Genomic DNA, 20,357 nt, shown 5'->3' with positions numbered 1-20,357 from the left:
GGAAATAGACTGAGATCCTTTGTGCTATTTTCCTTTCTACAGTATCTCGAAGCATTGATTATATTTCCGACCTGTACATTAGTTGAAACACAATTACACTACGTATATTTAGTGAATTTGCATACTATTATTGTTTGAGTAGAAGAATATTTCCCAAATTTAAATTGTCTATCAGAATATAATGATGTTGATTCCTTTGATATGTGTAATGGCAAAAGTGATTATATTTTTCATGACTCCTTTGTGCTATTTTCCTTTCTACAGTATTTGTTGCATCGCGTGTATTGAGAGGAGAGCTTCAACAATCTTGAGTTAGTTTTTTCTAGCATGGAAGAAGATGGTATGCATTTATTTAATTAATACATAAGTAAACAATAGTAAAACTGTGTATCTTACAATATTACATTCTAATTATACTCATGCATACATTAATGGGACATGCCATCCACAGAATTACAAGTCAGTGAAAAAAGGGGCACGCGGATGCAGCATGCTATAGTGTAATGGCCAACCTCGTAACCTTGGAATTGATCATGTTTACCATGATTAGGTGGAATACATGACCATCATCGACGAACGGGAGAAGTGTTTACCGTGATTAGGTGGAATACATGACCACCATTGACGAACGGGAGAAGTGACATGATCGATGTGTCGCTAGGTATGTGCAAGAATTTTGTTCAGCCGTTGCAATGCACAGGGTTTTTTTGCGACTCAAGTGAAGATGTGTTGTTTCCATGTTATGACCACAAAGGCATATGTCAACATAGGGAAGTAGAGATTTCACTGAAACAAGGCCCCAAAAGCTTAGCTTGTGTGCATCTAATGATAACTTCTTATGACAACTGGAATTCACTGTAGAAGTTGTTTGATTGGTAAATTATTTTTCCGGTTTCCAAACACACGCTTATTTATTTTGTATTCGTTGTAACACATGGCATTTCTTGCTTTTACAAAATGTCAAGGCACTAGAAAATGACTAAACTTTATACGCCCTGTTGCAACGCACGGGCCAAGCATAGTTGCCTAGCATACCAATTCAATATATGAATTTGATCCCATAATAGTTTCCCTTTTTGTGTCAAGCGGTAATCCCTAAAGTATTCACGTTGATCCAACATTACTCCCATTACATAATTGAATGGGGTTTTCTCAGGATTATTAAAGTAGTACATAATATCTTTCACATAACCAGCATCAAGGGTTTTAGGAGGTTCCCCATCTCCATGAGCAGAAAGTACACCTAATTTTTTTGGTATTTTGTGTTCCATATCCATAACTAAAGATAAAGAACAACTAAGAACAGCAAATAAAAATTACTTAGTGATAAAGCAAACAAGCACACACGAGAATATTCACCCCACGCTATTGCTCCCCGGCAACGGCACTAGAAAAAGGTCTTGATAACCCACAAGTATAGGGGATCGCAATAGTTTTTGATAATTAAGAGTGTCGAACCCAACGAGGAGCTAAAGGCAGAACAAATATTCCCTCAAGTTCTATCGACCACCGATACAACTCTACGCACGCTTGACGTTCGCTTTACCTAGAACAAGTATGAAAGTAGAATTACTTTGTAGGTGTTGTTGGATAGGTTTGCAAGGTAATAAAGAGTGCGTAAATAAAAGCTAGGGGTTGTTTAGATAAAGACACAACTAAATTATTTTTAGTAAAGAGTTTTTTGTTACGATAAAGTTATTTGTCCCTAGGCAATCGATAACTAGACCGGTAATCATTATTGCAATTTTATATGAGGGAGAGGCATAAGCTAACATACTTTCTCTACTTGGATCATATGCACTTATGATTGGAAATCTAGCAAGCATCCGCAACTACTAAAGATCATTAAGGTAAAACCCAACCATAGCATTAAAGCATCGAGTCCTCTTTATCCCATACGCAACAACCCCCTTACTCGGGTTTGTGTTTCAGTCACTCACGCAACCCACTATAAGCGAATCATAAACGTATTGCAACACCCCACAGCGAGAATCCCTCATGCTTGCGCGACATGGAGAGCACCATAAGACAGCACCAATAATAAAACATGCAACTCAAACCAATCACGATCATCAAATAACCCATAGGACAAAACGGATCTACTCAAACATCATAGGATAGCCATACATCATTGGGAAATAATATATAGCGTTGAGCACCAGGCTTAAGTAGAGATTACATCGGGTAAGAGAGAGGTTACACCGCTGCATAGAGGGGGGAAGAGTTGGTGATGATGGCGGTGAAGTTGTTGGTGAAGACTACGGTGATGATGATGGCCCCCGGTGGCACTCCGGTGCCACCGGAAGCGAGGGGGAGAGAGCCCCCCTCCTTCTTTTTCTTCCTTGACCTCCTCCCTAGATGGGAGAAGGGTTTCCCCTCTGGTCCATGGCCTCCATGGAACGGGAGGGGCGAGAGCCCCTCCGAGATTGGATCTGTCTCTCTGTCTCTCTCTGTTTCTGCGTTCTCAGATTCTACCCTTTCACCGTTTCTTATATTCCCGGAGATCCGTAACTCTGATTGGGCTGAAATTTTAACACGATCTCTATCCGGATATTAGCTTTCTTACGGTGAAAGAAGGGCATCAACCGCCTTATGGGGTGGCCACGAGGGTCAGGGACGCGCCCCCTGCTTCGTGGGCCCCTCGAGCATCGTCTCGCGTTGATTTCACTTCCCAAAAATCACATATATTCCAAAAAAAATCTCTGTCCATTTTTATCCCGTTTGGACTCTGTTTGATATGGATATTCTGCGAAACAAAAAACATGCAACAAACAGGAACTGGCACTAGGCACTGGATCAATATGTTAGTCCCAAAAATAGTATAAAAAGTTGCCAAAAGTATATGAAAGTTGAATAATATTGGCATGGAACAATCAAAAATTATAGATATGACGGAGACGTATCAGAGCCCAGTTGGGACGATCGGGGATCTAACATTTGGGGTTGTCTTCTTTTATTTTGGTTCCATAGTCAAACCTTGTTTGTATTCTGGATGATGTATGCTTAACTTGTATTGGTGTGAAGTGGCGATTGTAAGCCAACTCTTTATCCCTTTCTTATTCAGTACATGGGATTGTGTGAAGATTACCCCTCTTGCGACAAACCTACCATGCGGCTATGCCTCTAAGTCATGCCCCGACACGTGGGAGATATAGCCGCATCGTGTGTGTTACACCGTACCTTGTGGTAAAAGCTATCTTGGGTATATCCTCCTCTCGAATCTTCAACTGGTTGTACCCTGATCGCAAATCGATCTTGGAAAACACCTTAGCTCCTTGCAGCTGGTCAAACAAATCATTTATCATCGGCAGTGGGTACTTGTTCTTGATCGTCACTTCATTCAATGCCCGATAATCAACAACCATCCTCAGCGATCCATCCTTCTTCTCCACTAGAAGCACTGGTGATCCCCAAGGTGACGAGCTTGGGCGAATATATCCTTTATCCAGTAACTCCTTAATCTGCTTCTTAATTTCCTCTAAATCCTTTGTGGGCATCCTGTACGGTCTCTTAGATATTGGCCCTGTGCCCGGCAAAAGTTCGATCAAAAACTCAATGTCTCTATCCGGTGGCATGCCTGGCAACTCTTCTGGAAATACATCCGGGAAATCCTTCACCACTGGTACTTCCTCCTGTACAACTCCTGATAAGGAATTTACTTGAGTCCTGTTCGGCACATGCGGGATACATACTTGATCCTTCTTCCTTCGGGGGTGGTAAGCAAAATCGACTTACTGGCGCAGTCAATGTTCCCTTCATACTTCGATAACCAATCCATGCCAAATATCACATCCAGTCCTTGTGACTCCAATACTATTAGGTCCGAGGGAAACAGGTAGTTACCAATCCTTAATGGTAACCGATCACACCAAAGGCTAGCCATATACTCTGCTCCGGGCGAGCTTACTAACATGGGTGTACTAAGGGTTTGGGTTGGCAGTTTAAACTTATCCACAAATCCCCTTGATATGTATGAATGCGATGCACCAGTATCAAAAAGAACGATTGCAGTAAATGACTTAACCAAAAACTTACCTATTACTGCATCGGGTTGCGCTTCAATCTCCTCCACGCTAACGTGGTTCACTTGTCCCCTGTTGAAAGGGTTGGGCTTCTTCCTAGAGCTTCCATTGCCATTTCCATTGTTTGCTTCAGAATATTCTGTGGCATAATGTCCATTCTTCCCGCACTTGAAACAAGTAATGTGACTTAGATCCTTTTTGGCAGGCGTTGCGGGGTTGGTACGGTGAGGGAGTCCTGGACTAGGGGGTCTCCGTACAGCCGGACTATATCCTTTGGCCGGACTGTTGGACTATGAAGATACAAGATTGAAGACTTCGTCTCGTGTCCGGACGGGACTCTCCTTGGCGTGGAAGGTAAGCTTGGCAATACGGATATGTAGATCTCCTCCCTTGTAACCGAGTCTGTGTAACCCTAACCCCCTCCGGTGTCTATATAAACCGGAGGGTTTAGTCTGTAGAACAACAACAATCATACCATAGGCTAGCTTCTAGGGTTTAGCCTCTACGATCTCATGGTAGATCAACTCTTGTAATACTCATATCATCAAGATCAATCAAGCAGGACGTAGGGTATTACCTCCATCAAGAGGGCCCGAACCTGGGTAAACATCATGTCCCCCGCCTCCTGTTACCATCCGCCTTAGACGCACAGTTCGGGACCCCCTACCCAAGATCCGCCAGTTTTGACACCGACATTGGTGCTTTCATTGAGAGTTCCACTGTGCTGTCACCGTAAGGCTTGATGGCTCCTTCGATCATCGGTAACGATGCGGTCCAGGGTGAGGTTTTCCTCCCCGGACATATCTTCGTATTCGGCGGCTTTGCACTACGGGCCAACTCGCTTGGCCATCTGGAGCAGATCGAGAGCTACGCCCCTGGCCATCAGGTCAGGTTCGAAAACTTAAACTACACTGGTGACATCCGCGGAGACTTGATCTTCGATGGATTCGAGCCCATGTCAGGTGCACCGCACAATCATGACAAGCATGACGTAACTCTGTCGTCGGACAGTGTTCGGGAAATCACACCTGCAACTACTCTGGCCTTTAATCTGCAGCAAATTGCGCCATCCGAGGACGGGTGGATAGACCCCGCCATGGAGGCCGCACTCTCAGTGGCGATAGAGCCGGATACTGACTTCACCCCTTACGAGAGCCGTGTTGTCGAACCATTGGATTCATCTCCGGCCACAGACTCCGAGCCGCCTGCGTCCATGCTTGTCGAATCCGATGGGGCGCCGATCATGGAGTTCACCTCCGCGAATATCTTTCAGCACTCACCTTTTGGCGATGCTAAATTCATTAAGGTTTCCCTCCTTGTCAGGAGAACCCTGGCCGAACTATGTCCGGCTAGAATGGGATGCAGACGACGAAGAAATCCGCTCCCCACCCACCACCCACTTAGTAGCCACTGTCGATGATTTAACCGACATGCTCGACTTCGACTCCAAAGACATCGACGGTATGGACGACGATGCAGGAGACGAACAGGAACCACCGCCCACAGGGCGCTGGACCGCCACCTCATCATATGATATATACATGGTGGACACCCCCAAAGAAGGCAATGGTGACGAGACAACGGAGGATGACCCCTCCAAGAAGCAACCCAAGCGCCGACGTCAGCGGCGCCACTCTAAGTCCCGCCATAGCAAAAGTAGTGATACCGGCACAAGAGACAATAACACTCCGAGTAGTGCCGAAGACAACAATCCCCTCCAGCACGATTTAGAGCGAGAGGGTGAACAAGCTAGCCCTCCAGAGCGGGCAGCAGATGGAGAATCGGAGGAGGACAATTACATGCCTCTCTCCGAAGACGAGGCGAGCCTCAGCAACGAAGAATTTATCGTGCCTGAGGATCCCGTCGAGCAAGAGCGCTCCAAGCGCCGGCTTATAGCCACAGCAAATAGCTTGAAGAAAAAGCAACAACAGCTTCGAGCTGATCAAGATTTGCTAGCAGACAGATGGACCAAAGTCCTTGTGGCCGAGGAATATGAACTCGAGCGCCCAACCAATAGTTATCCAAAGTGCAGGTTGCTACCTCACCTCGAGGAGGAAGCATTGAAACCCACATCACCAGCGTATGATGCGGCTGACGGGCCACCTCGTGGCCGAGATAGAGAGGCATTTCAGCCCAAAGTCCAGCCCGCACCCCGCCGCCAATCAAACAAAAATACCAAGGCCCAGGCAACACGCGGGACCTGCGAGACGTATTGGAAAACAAGGCAAAGCATGCAAGATCGATCGACGGATCACGGGGGCGCGCACCAACACGCGACGATGACCGTCACGCCGGATACACTAAAAGTAAATCCGGCCGGGCCGAATACAGCAGACAAGACTCATATGAACTGTGTCGTGATATAGCCCGGCACAGAGGCGCCGCACACCCCCTATGCTTCACTGATTAAGTTATGGATCATGAATTCTCGGAGGGTTTTAAACCCATAAATATCAAATCGTATGATGGTACAACAGATCACGCTGTATGGATTGAGGATTTCCTCCTCCACATCCACATGGCTCGCGGTGATGATCTGCATGCCATCAAGTACCTCCCACTAAAACTTAAAGGACCAGCTCGACATTGGTAGAATAGCTTGCCAGCAGACCCTGTCGGCAATTGGGAGGATTTGGAAGATGCATTCCTTGACAACTTCCAGGGCACTTATGTGCGACCACTAGATGCTGATGACTTGAGCCATATAACTCAGCAGCCAGGGGAATCGGCCAGGCAATTCTAGAAACGGTTCCTAACTAAGAAAAACCAAATTGTCGATTGTCCGAATGCAGAGGCCTTAGCGGCATTCAAGCATAACATCTGTGATGAGTGGCTCGCCCGGCACCTCGGCCAGGAGAAGCCGAAGTCTATGGCAGCCCTCACAACACCCATGACCCGCTTTTGCGCGGGCGAGGATAGCTGGTTGGCTCGCAGCAACAACACATCGAGGAATCCGAGCACTTCGGATACTAAAGATGCCAACGGCTGACCACGTCGTAACAGACACAAGCGCCACAACAATGGCGATAACGCTGATGATACGGCAGTCAATGCCGGATTCAGAGGCTCTAGATCCGGTAAGAAGAAAAAGCCATTCAAAAGAAGTACTCCGGGCCCGTCCAGTTTGGATCGCATACTTGATCGCTCGTGTCAAATCCACGGCACCCCCGATAAGCCAGCCAATTAGACCAACAGAGAATGATGGGTGTTCAAGCAGCCCGGCAAGTTGAATGCCGAAAACAAGGACAAGGGGTTGCACAGTGATGACGAGGAGGAGCCCCGGCCACCGAACACGGGAGGACAGAAGAGGTTCCCCCCACAAGTGAAGACAGTGAACATGATATACGCAACCCACATTCCCAATAGGGAACGGAAGCGTGCAGTAAGGGACGTCTATGCGATAGAGCCCATCGCCCCAAAGTTCAACCCATGGTCCTCCTGTCCGATCACCTTCGATCGCAGGGACCACCCCACTAGTATCCGTCATGGCGGGTCCGTCGCATTGGTCCTAGACCCCATCATTGACGGATTTCACCTCACTCGAGTCCTTATGGATGGCGGCAGCAGCCTAAACCTGCTCTATCAGGATACAGTGCATGAAATGGGTATAGATCCCTTGAGGATCAAACCCACCAAAACCACCTTTAAGGGCGTCATCCTAGGTGTAAAGGCCCATTACACGGGCTCAATCACACTGGAAGTGGTCTTCGGATATCCGGACAACTTCCGAAGCGAGGAGTTAATCTTCGATATCATCCTGTTCCGCAGTGGTTATCACGCACTGCTCAGGCGAACCGCATTTGCAAAATTCAATGCGGTACCGTGTTACGCATACCTCAAGCTCAAGATGCCAGGACCTAGGGGGTCATAACAGTCAATGGAAACACAGAACGCTCGCTCCGCACAGAAGAGCACACTGCGGCCCTCGCAGCAGAAGCACAAAGCAGCCTTTTAAGGCAAACTGTCAATTCGGCGATACAGCCCCCGGACACCGTTAAGCGAGTCCGAAGTAACCTGCAACAGGATCGCCTGGCATGTTCAGAGCTCGCCTAGCAATTCGGCAACCGTCCCAGTCCCAGTCAAGCGACGAAATCCGTGCCGCGCGCACATAATTACGCACTAAAAATACCACGGGCATAGGCGGGGGCACGATCAGGGCACGTCCCGCAATGCGGCTTAACCGCCCTAGGGGCTACATACCTTTATCATTTTTTCTCTTTCAGGACCTTACTCTCTGGAAGCCCTTTCCGGCAGTATGACTGCCGGACACATTACGGGAAGGAACAACCAAGGAGGCAAGAAGCTAAGATGTACAAGGGAACCCCCAGGTGGTCTCTAATAACAATCGATATACCCGCTTTTTACTACCCATACGCAGCTTGCCCTTGGATAGGACATGTCAAATAGTCCTATTTTTTGCTTATTGCACTACTTGTATCAGTACAGTTTGACATATTATTTACATAACAATGCATAGCATTAGCCTATTATTGCATTATCCATCCCTTTTTCTTATATGTTCATTTACGACAACTTGCACCCGTACATTCTCGTACGATCAGTATGCCAGGGGCTTTCATTTACCCCATAATACGGCGTGAGAAGTCCGAACACTTTCGACAGGGGGGCACCCCGAACTTATAGCATTATATGCATCAGCTCTGAATCATGTCTTGGGTCAATAGTTGGGTTTGCTCAGCTCCCATGTTTTGGTACCTTACGTTCCGCTTTATCGGCTAAGGTAGCGCTGGGAGAACTACTGTGATTGTGTCCCGGTTCTTCCGGACGAGCACCTCAGTAGAGAAAGCCGAAAACTGACTATCATGATAAGGCGAGAGTTGGTCGCTGTTCGAGAGGTCTCCAAGTCCTTAAAGACTTTTTCCACTTCGGGCGAGGAGTCGGCCTTGCCCGACTTAGGCATATATGGCGCCCAAAATTCGTCCTTCCGAATACTAGGGGCTTCGCCAAAATTTAAAATTGTAGACTTCTATGGCTAAGTGAGAGTGATAAAGCCTTATAGTCTGATTTCCTGGTTCGTTGTGCTGAACACCTCCCTCGAAGGACCCAAAATTGGGATAAAGAGTGCTCAGGTTTATCCCGAACACCCCGGTACTAGTTACATGGGGGCAGAAGTCGACGACTGTCCAACTCTCAGTTTTTATAAACGGCCGCACAGAAGGTAATATTTTAAATTCAAAAAGCGTTGCATAGCGCAAATGAACTCATTTCACATTACAGGATCACATGAGCATGTTCATTCAAAAATTACATCTCTAGCACATTCCTCCGCCACAAGGCGGGAACCCTTCAGGACACTGTCATAATACATTTCGGGGCAGCGATGCTCCTTGCCCTCCGGTGGCCCCTCCTTCACCAGCTTTACGGTGTCCAGCTTCGCCCAGTGCACCTTCGCCCAGGCAAAAGCCATGCATGCACCCTCGATGCAGACGGACCGCTTTATGACTTCAAGCCGTGGGCAGGCATCCACAAGCCGCCTCACCAGACCGAAGTACCTGCTAGACAGGGGATCGCCAGGCCACATCCGGACTATAAGACCCTTCATGGCCTGTTCGGCCGCTTTGTGAAGCTTGACCAGTTGCTTCAGCTGGTCGCTCAAGGGCATTGGGTGTTCGGTCCCAGTATACTGAGACCAGAACAACTTTTTCGTCGAGCTCCCCTCCTCAGCTCGGTAAAACTCCGCAGCATCCAGTACACTGCGGGGAAGATCTGTGAACGCTCCTAGAGAGCTCCGAACTCGGGTAAGTAAAAGGAAAGTTTCCTTCACATTCTTTCTTTGCATAATGAATGCCTTACCCGCTGCTATCTTCTTCACCGCATCAATCTCCTAGAGGGCCTTGTGGGCTTCAGCCTTGGCGATCCGTGCGCTTTCGAGCGCCTTTGCAAGCTCGGACTCTCGCGTCTTAGAGTCAAGCTCCAAGGACTCGTGTTTTTTGGCGAGAGCCTCGAGCTCTTGCTGCACCTCGCCTACCCGGGCTTCTTGCTTTTCCCGCTCAATGCGCTCCTTGGCCACTTTGTCTTCGGCCTCGGACAGCGCCTTCTTCAGGGTCGCCACCTCGGTTGTGGCCCCTGGAAAATTCATGATGATCCTATTACTTTACAACCGAATTTCTTTTTAATATATAGACAAGGTATTGCTTACCTTTGCTCTCCTCGAGCTGCCTCTTGGTAAGGCCGAGCTCTTCCTCGGACCGCTCAAGGTCCTGCTTCAGTGCAGCAACCTCCGCAGTACGTGTGGCAGCGGCCAGCAGTGAAGCCTGCATATGCACATAGACATATTTTGATTAGACTCCTGAGTCATTATTTGATCCTCTATTCGGCCCTTCTTCGCGAACGCCAAACAGAGCATCGGGGGCTATTGTCTATGCGGTAATATTTTCCTATATTTTGATTGCTTACCTCAAAGCCTGTTAGGGGGCTGGCACAAGCTTCGGTTAGTCCGTTTTTGGCAGACTGAACTTTCTCGATCACCGCACTCATGATAGTGTGGTGCTCTTCATCGATGGAAGCATCGCGAAGCGCTTCCAGCAAGTTGTCTGGTGCCTCTGGATGGACAGAGGCCACCGGCATGGGTGGCTTGCCCCTCTTAACGGGGGATCGCCTGCCGGAGTCCAGAACCACTGAAGGTTCCGGCGCAGTGTTCGGCTGGGGGCCGAACTTGGAGCCCGTGGGAGTCTTGCTCCCTTTGCGCCCAGGGTCCGGAAGGTCGCCTCGAGGCGCCCCCAGGACTACCTCCCATCGGCTCCGTGCCTTTTGAGACAACACCTCGACATTGTCCGTAGGGAAAGGGGTGGAGGCGGTCGGAAGTGAATCGCTATTCATATTCGACGAGTCCAAAGAACCGTCCGACGAAGATACGTCGAGATGGGCTCGGGACGGACTGCATAATCATATTCGGCGTAAGGAGAAGCAGTGCAATAAAACATACCATGAATTACTATGGTATCCGGATACTTACGACTTCACCAGGGGCTTGTCCCTGGGTAACCACTCGTCGCCGCTGTAGGCGGCCGTCGTGGAGCAGTCCGGAAGGAGGGTCCTTCCCTTCTTGGATCCTTCGGCCTCCCCAGTTGGGGCGGCCTTCCTTTTCTTGTCTCCCGGCTGGGGGGGAGAACTCTCCTCTTCCTCCTCCTTGTTTTCGTGGGAGGAGTGCACTTCGGAGTTATCGGACGATGAGTCCGATATAACCTTGTGCCAGAGACCCTTTCGGGTCCCCATGGCCTTCTTCACTAGCACCTCGTAAGGCGCCGGAACTAGCATCTCCGTTAGGAGAGAATCTGCAGGATCTTCAGGAAGGGGGCTGGGCAATCAATCTGCTCTGCTGTCTCCACCCAGCCCTGTTAATGGCATGGAAGCTTAGATCCCGCACATGATTAAACTGGGGCAAATAAACATCCTGTGAGATATTAAAAACTTATCGGATTGGCATGGCGCTTTGCGCTGAGTCTGTGGTCCTCGGTAAGGGGAGGAGGTACCTCGGCGCCCTTGAACAACACCTTCCAGACGTCCTTGTGCATCGTGTCGAAGAGCTCTCACAGCGTCTGGTGCTTGGCCGGGTCGAACTCCCACAAATTGAATACCCGTCGTTGACACGGGAGGATCTGGCGGAAGAGCATGACCTGGACCACGTTGACGAGCTTGATTTTCTTGCTCATCATGTTCTTGATGCAGGTCTGGAGTCCGGTCAGCTCTACGAGGGAACCCCAGGACAGGACCTTCTCTTTCCAGGAAGTGAGCCGCGTGGGGATTCCGGATCGAAATTCGGGGGCCGCCACCCAGTTGGTGTCGCACGGCTCGGTGATGTAGAACCTCCCCGATTGCCACCCCTTTATGGTCTCCACATAGGAGCCTTCGAGCCAGGTGACGTTAGGCATTTTGCCCACCATGGCGCCTCCGCACTCTGCTTGCTGGCCGACCACCACCTTTGGTTTAACATTGAAGGTCTTCAGCCACAGGCCGAAGTGGGGCCTGATGCGGAGGAAGGCCTCGCACACGACGATAAATGCCGAGATGTTGAGGATGAAATTGGGGGCCAGATCATGAAAATCCAGCCTGTAGTAGAACATGAGCCCGCGGACAAATGGGTGAAGGGGAAATCCCAGTCCACAGACAAAGTGGGTAAGGAAAACTACCCTCTCATGGGGTTCGGGCGTATGGATGATCTGCCCCGCATCTGGTAGCCGATGCGTGATGTCCGTGGCCAGATATTCGGCTTCTCGTAGCTTTGTGATGTTCTCCTCCGTGACGGAGGAGACCATCCATTTACCTCCCGCTCCGGACATGCTTGGAGTGGCTTGAGGAGAAAGACGCGAACTTGGGCGTTGGAGCTCGAGTGTGCGAGAATGGATAAGCAAGGAGGAAGAAGGCGTGGGTAAAAAGGGTTAATCTTTGTCCCTTTATAAGGGCGGAAGAGGCGATGCGCCTCCCCACTTACCTGGTAAAATCGCTTATTCCCCGAACACCGTAATTGATGGCGCGGTTGAGTTACCCATACCTGTATTGATGAGAATCCCGTGATAAGGGGACACGTTCTCTGCTTCGACAAGACGTGTCAAGAAAACCGCCTCGTGATATGTGCAGTGCTGGTTGAGAAAACGGTTCGAATAATGACCGGGCCATGGCATGATGTCACGTTGCTAAACGTGTCAGCAGATTAGATTTGTGGAGATATTATTCTCTCTACCGTGGTATGTGGAACTTGTTTTGCAGAGCCGGACACTATCCTTGTGTTCAAAATCTTCTATGGAGTATTCGGAGGAAGAACCCGCATTGCAATGCCGAAGACAATTTGCGTGCCGGACTCATCGTCATTGAAGCCTGGTTCAGGGGCTACTGAGGGAGTCCTGGATTAGGGGGTCTCCGGACAGCCGGACTATATCCTTTGGCCGGACTGTTGGACTATGAAGATACAAGATTGAAGACTTCGTCTCATGTCCGGACGGGACTCTCCTTGGCGTGGAAGGCAAGCTTGGCACTACGGGTATGTAGATCTCCTCCCTTGTAACCGAGTCTGTGTAACCCTAGCCCCCTCCAGTGTCTATATAAACTGGAAGGTTTAGTCCGTAGAACAACAACAATCATACCATAGGCTAGCTTCTAGGGTTTAGCCTCTACGATCTCGTGGTAGATCAACTCTTGTAATACTCATATCATCAAGATCAATCAAGTAGGATGTAGGGTATTACCTCCATCAAGAGGGCCCGAACCTTGGTAAACATCGTGTCCCCCGCCTCTTGTTACCATCCGCCTTAGACGCACGGTTCGGGACCCCCTACCCAAGATCCGCCAGTTTTGACACCGACATACGGTTTTGGCCGTTGCTTCCTCCATTACCATTTGCATTCCTGGGGCCACTATGGTTGTGCGTAATCCCTCCATTGTGGTTGTGACCTCCATGGTTATGTTGAAGGGGTCCTCCCAAGTTTGGGGTAAAACGGGGTCTCTGCTGAGCTCCAGAATTATACTTCCTGTGTCCATACTTCCTCTTATGGTTGTCAATCTACTGCTGCTTCCCTTCAATCATGAGAGCTCTATCTACCAACTGTTGGTAGTTATTAAAAGTTGCAACAATCAACTGCATGCTCAGCTCATCATTCAGTCCTTCCAGAAACTTCTCATGTTTAGCTGCATCCGTAGCAACGTCATCTGGGGCATAACGTGCTAGCTTGCTAAAGTCATCCACATACTGGCCAATGGTGCGTCCTCCTTGGCGTAAGTTGCGAAACTCACGCTTCTTCATGGCCATAGCTCCTGCTGATACATGGGCAGTGCGAAAGGCCTGCTGAAACTGGTCCCATGTAACAGTGTTGATGGGATAGGTGACAGTGTAATTCTCCCACCATGCTGTTGCGGGTCCATCAAGCTGATGTGAGGCAAAACGCACTCTTTCTGCATCTGTGCATCCTGCAGTGGTCAACTCCCTTCCAATATTGCGGAGCCAATCATCTGCAACTATCGGCTCGGTGCTACTGGAGAACACCGGCGGATTCAGCCTTAGAAAACGGGCTAAGTGATCAACAGGTGGTGGTGGTGGGTTGTTGTTACTATTGTTGTTCCCCTGATTCTGATTCTAGACTAGTATCTGCATCAAAGCATTCTGCTACTGGATCAACTGGGTGAGCTCCGGTGGGAAAGCAAATCCATTGTCGCGTCTCGGAGGCATCTGATGGGTTTAGAAAAGATGAGAAAACCGATTAGAATGGGGTCTAGGGGGGAAAACACTACCCATATGCACATGAGACAAACACAATCATATCACTTCAATCAATTCAAACAAGGGCATACAATTGATCTAACTATCTTTACAAAAGTGCTCGGACTATACTATTTACATGGGCGAATACTACCACTATTATGGTAGTCGACTAGAAAAATTGATCGGTAGAAGACTCCATAATATCTGCTCCAGCTTCATCAACAAAGTCATCGTCGCTATCGTCGGGGTCCGAGTCGGTGTCGTCGATGATGATGTAGTTCTCCGGGCAGGTGGAATCATCATCTTCTCCTCCTGGCGCGGGGTCTCCCATGAATACTCCCAGCTTCCTTGTCAGGTCGTCATTCTTCTCCACTAGTACGACGATTTCCTCCTCAAAATCTTCGCGAGTAGCCTTGAGTTCTTCCTCCAGCTCCGTGATCCTTGTCATTGCCTTCTTCGGATCTATCATGCCTGCGCACATCTGATTGTCCTGGCGATGAATGTGCTGGTTTAACTCCTAGATGAAAGATGTAATAGATCTATCCTTCATGGCGTTGATCATCTCCCATTGATCATCTTGGCGCCCACAAATCTGGTAAATAGTATCCTTGAGATCCTTATGGTAAAATTCTCCAATGCATCCCATGGTGATGTGGGCGGCCATGCTCTTGCCTAGACTCCAGGTGGGTGCGTCAAAGGAAAACTCTATGGGCTCGGTGACTGGCATGAACGTCCTTCCTGGAACTTGAACTTGGATCATCTAGCGCTCCACTTCTGGTAGAGTAGCGTTGTAAGTCCCGGTGAAGCTTGGTATTCTGATGTTCAGGTACCTAGTGACTTCCTTCAAGTGTCGTCCAAAGGGGGTGTCTTCATCTGGTTGTGCAAACTTGTTCCTTGCATCCGCCATCCTAAAGAGTAAAAATGGAGAGGGGTCAGAAATGAGAAGAGAGTAGTGATCTAGGGTTTTTAGCGTAGTGGTTGTGTCCTACAGTCAGAGTGTGCTCTGATACCATCTTGTAGCGACCAAACCTCAAACAGTCTGATCACTGTGCATCAGTGTCATCCCTGGATCGGTAATGCTAACACGCACAGTACTTGAGGATTTATAACAGGGTAGCAGTCACACACTTATTACATCAAATGTCTCAAAAGAGAACATAAAACAATAAATATGGCTTAAGGCCATCTAAATCGATAACAGCGGAAGGCTTGGAAGATAAAGTGAGTCCATCAACTCCAACGGCATCACTGAGTGAAAGACAACGACCTATGGCTCCTTACTCGTCGTCTGAAAAGTCTGCAACATGATACATTGCAGCCCGAAACGGGTCAGCACATGGAATATGCTGGCAATGTAACACAAGAGAGTAATGAACAGAATAATTGCTATCACTACATGCATATATGGCTGGTGCAGGCTATATGGTTAATATGTTTCGCGAAAAGCCAATTTTTCGCTACAACAAAGGAATAAATTTTATTTAACTATCATGGTAGTTGTTAAGCATTGAGAAGGTTCCTCCAACTCAATCCCAATTAAACATCATCATTAACCCAATCAATTTAAATTAAGAGTGATGGGATCCACATGATAATCCAAGAACTAGATACTCAAGATGTCCATAACCGGGGACACGGCTAACCATGATTAGTTTATACACTCTGTAGAGGCTTGCGCACTTTTCCCCACAAGACTCAAATACATCCATGGTCGGAGATTTGAGACACAGTCTTTCTGAAGCATTAACTCTCTACTCTGGGTAGACTATACCACCTACAACCCACTACATCTGCTAGTCTACCTCTTCAAGAGCTTCACGCAACTTACTCAACTATGCTAGAGCCCATAATAGCTTGTGGATGCACACGGAAGTTTCTAGCATGAATAATCTTATGATCCCTTTGAGCTTGGGTGGCGGGCCGTAGGATGATCACACGGGTCCTCCGGGATATCCTAGGACAACACTGGGTACTCCAGGTGCCCACAAGCAATCCACCCAGATGTGTATTTAAGTTGCCACCTTAAGTTGAACCATTAATTAACAAACTCACCATTGTCATGGATACTCTCAAACCCAATCCACGTCGACGAGCATAACATAGCAAATATAAGCAACATAGAAGTAACTCCCATAGGTTTGATAATAAACAGGTGAATAGGTACTACCTCATCTACTTCCCAAAACCCACAATTTAATCAGATCCTAACCATGCAATTGTTTGAGGACTGATCTAATGCAATAAACCTGGGTAGTAAAGAGGTATGATCAAAGTGTTACTTGCCTTGTTGATGATCCGCAAAACCTAGAGACTCGTAGTAGCACGCTTCGCACTTCGGTTACTCCATCGCAACAAACAAGTATACAATAAGCACTCAACTAGAAGCACGGGTAAAACTCAAATAAGAAGATCTAACCTGAAAGTTCAACTTAAGAACTCCGGTTTGCAAAAAGGATCAAATCAAACGAAGCAACAAAACACAAACTGCGAAAGAAACAAGATCTGATTACTAATCTGAACTAAATTCAAATTTTACAGTTTCAAAATCTTGTTTAAGTTGGTTAAACAGAAAGAGGGCTTCGAGACGAAGATCTAGGCGTTTGAATCACCTGATTCTGATAAACAAGCAAAAAAGATATACTAAACAAAAATGGGATCAGAAATCGCAATCGAAATAATCGCGAAAAACCCAAGAAAAATAAAAACTGACGAACGGGCTAACGAACGAACGTTCGCTCTCTGTGACTAACGGGTGAATGGCGTTCGTCTAAACGAACGGACGGACGAACGTCCGCAAAATAAATAAACCGACGGAAAAACCGATCTAACGAATTTAAACCAGAAAATAAAAAAACCCGGGGTTTTAACCAAAGAAAACCGACCGGTCAACGACGGTCAACGACGACGAGATCCAGCGACGGGGGGAGGCGGAGGCGGCACGGCACGGCGCACGGGGCGGCGGCGGCGCGCTAGGGCGGCTGTGGCGCTAGGGTTTGGGGCGCGGGGTGGGCTGGGCGGCGGCGATGGGCTGCGGGGCAGGGAGGCGGCTTATAAGGAGGGGCCTGGGGAGGAGTCCAGGCCGGATACGGCCCGTAGGTCGGTTCCCTTTTTTTAAATAATTCCGATGCGCAAAAAAACGAAGAAAAAGAATACTAAACGGACTCCAAAAATCACGAAATAAATTTTCCCCGTCCTCTAAAAATCTACCGGACAAGGTGAACATTTATTTGGGCCTCTAATGCAATTTTGAAAAATGCATATTTTCCCTCATTCATATAAAATAGTGATAAAAACTCCGAATAAAATCTTATTTGATTAACATTAAATCTCCAATATTTCTTTTTTTTGGGGAAGTCATTTTATCCCCTCTCCTTTTATTTTCATAAAAGAAATATTTAAGAGAAAATAATTAAAGTCACACGATCCTCTTTTCAAAATTTAAGAAAACTCAAATATGAAAATAACGACATCCCCAACTCTCTCCGTGGGTCCTTGAGTTGCGTAGAATTTATAAGATCAAACCAAAATGCAATAAAATATGATATGCAGTGATGATCTAATGCATAACGTTCAAAATTGGAAATTTGGGATGTTACAACATATTTACAACAACAAGAGCAAACAGAGTTTGTAAAAGTTTTTCTTTATCACTTTCAGTTTATCAACTGAATTGTTTGAGGACAAGTAAAGGTTTAAGCTTGAGGGAGTTGATATGTCTTCGTCGTATCTACTTTTCCAAACACTTTTGCCCTTATTTTGGACTCTAACTTGCATGATTTGAATGGAACTAACCCGAACTGACGCTGTTTTCAGCAGAATTGCCATGGTGTTATTTTTGTGCAGAAATAAAAGTTCTCGGAATGACCTGAAAATCAATGGAGAATTATTTTGGAATATATAAAAAATATTGGAAGGAAGATCCATGTTAGGGGGCCCACCACTTGTCCACGAGGGTGGGGGCGCGCCCTACCCCCCTGGGCACGCCCCCTGCCTCGTGGGCCCCCTAACGCTCCACCGACCTCAACCTTGACTCCATATATTCACTTTCAGGGAGAAAAATCAAAGAGAAGGATTCATTGCGTTTTACGATAAGGAGTCGCTGCCAAACCCTAAACTCTCTCGGGAGGGCTGATCTGGAGTCCATTCGGGGCTCCGGAGAGGGGAATCCGTCGCCATCGTCATCATCAACCTTCCTCCATCACCAATTTCATGATAGTCACCGCCGTGTGTGAGTAATTCCATCATAGGCTTGTTGGACGGTGATGGGTTGGATGAGATTTATCATGTAATCGAGTTAGCTTTGTTAGGGTTTGATCCCTAGTATCCAGTATGTTCTGAGATTGATGTTGCTATAACTTTGCTATGCCTAATGCTTGTCACTAGGGCCCGAGTGCCATGATTTCAGATCTGAACCTATTATTTTTTCATCAATATATGAGAGTTCTTGATCCTATCTTGCAAGTCTATAGTCACCTACTATGTGTTATGATCCGGCAACCCCGAAGTGACAATAATCGGGACCATTCCCGGTGATGACCGTAGTTTGAGGAGTTCATGTATTCACTATGTGTTAATGCTTTGGTCCGGTACTCTATTAAAAGGAGGCGTTCATATCCCTTAATTTCCAATAGGACCCCGCTGCCATGGGAGGGTAGGACAAAAGATGTCATGCAAGTTCTTTTTCATAATCACGCATGACTATATTCGGAATACATGCCTACATTATATTGATGAACTGGAGCTAGTTCTGTGTCACCCTAGGTTATGACTATTACATGATCGATCGCATCTGGCATAATTTTCCATCACCGATCCAATACCTACGAGCTTTTCATATATTGTTCTTCACTTATTTACTTTCCCGTTGCTATTGTTACAATCACTACAAAAACCCAAAAATATTACTTTTGCTACCGTTACCTTTTGCCACCGTTACCACTACTATCATATTACTTTGCTACTAAATACCTTGCTGCAGATATTAAGTTTCCAGGTGTGGTTGAATTGACAACTCAGCTGCTAATACTTGAGAATATTCTTTGGCTCCCCTTGTGTCGAATCAATAAATTTGGGTTGAATACTCTACCCTCGAAAACTGTTGTGATCCCCTATACTTGTGGGTTATCATTATGCTTTAGAGATGGTTGCATTCACGTTAAATAGGGCACCATCGAAATCCGTTGAGACGACACCATATGAACTTTGGTTTGGCAAGAAAAACCAAATTGTCATTTCTTAAAGTTTGGGCTGCGATGCTTATGTGAAAAAGCTTCAACCGGATAAGCTCGAACCCAAATCGGAGAAATGTGTCTTCATAGGATACCCAAAGGAGACTGTTGGGTACACCTTCTATCACAGATACGAAGGCAAGATATTCGTTCCTAAGAATGGATCCTTTCTAGAGAAGGAGTTTCTCTCGAAAGAAGTGAGTGGGAGGAAAGTATAACTTGATGAGGTAATTGTACCTTCTCCCTTATTGGAAAGTAGTTCATCACAGAAATCAGCTCCAGTGATTCCTACACCAATTAGTGAGGAAGCTAATGATGATGATCATGAAACTTCTGATCAAGTTACTACCGAACCTCATAGGTCAACCGGAGTAAGATCCGCACCAGAGTGGTACGGTAATCCTGTTCTAGAAGTCATGCTACTTGACCATGACGAACCTACAAACTATGAGGAAGTGATGATGAGCCCTCATTCCGTGAAATGGCTTGAGGCCATGAAATATGAGATGGGATCCATGTATGAGAAAAAAGTGTGGACTTTGGTTGACTTGCCCGATGATCAACAAGCCATAGAGAATAAATGGATCTTCAAGAAGAAGACTGATGCTGACGGTAATTTACTGTCTACAAAGCTCGGCTTGTTGAGAAAGGTTTTCGAAGTTCAAGGAGTTGACTACGATGAGACCTTCTCACCCGTAGTGATGCTTAAGTCTGTCCGAATCATGTTAGCAATTGCCGCATTTTATGATTATGAAATTTGGCAAATGAATGTCAAAATTGCATTCCTTAATGGATATCTCAAAGAGGAGTTGTATATGATGTAACCAGAAGGTTTTGCGATCCTAGAGGTGCTAACAAAGTGTGCAAGCTCCAGCGATCCATTTATGGACTAGT

This window comes from Triticum urartu, chromosome 5A, assembly GCF_056163025.1.
Source record: "Triticum urartu cultivar PI428250 chromosome 5A, HENAU_Tu73, whole genome shotgun sequence".
NCBI classification, from domain to species: Eukaryota; Viridiplantae; Streptophyta; class Magnoliopsida; order Poales; family Poaceae; genus Triticum; species Triticum urartu.
This window is presented reverse-complemented; position numbering follows the sequence as displayed.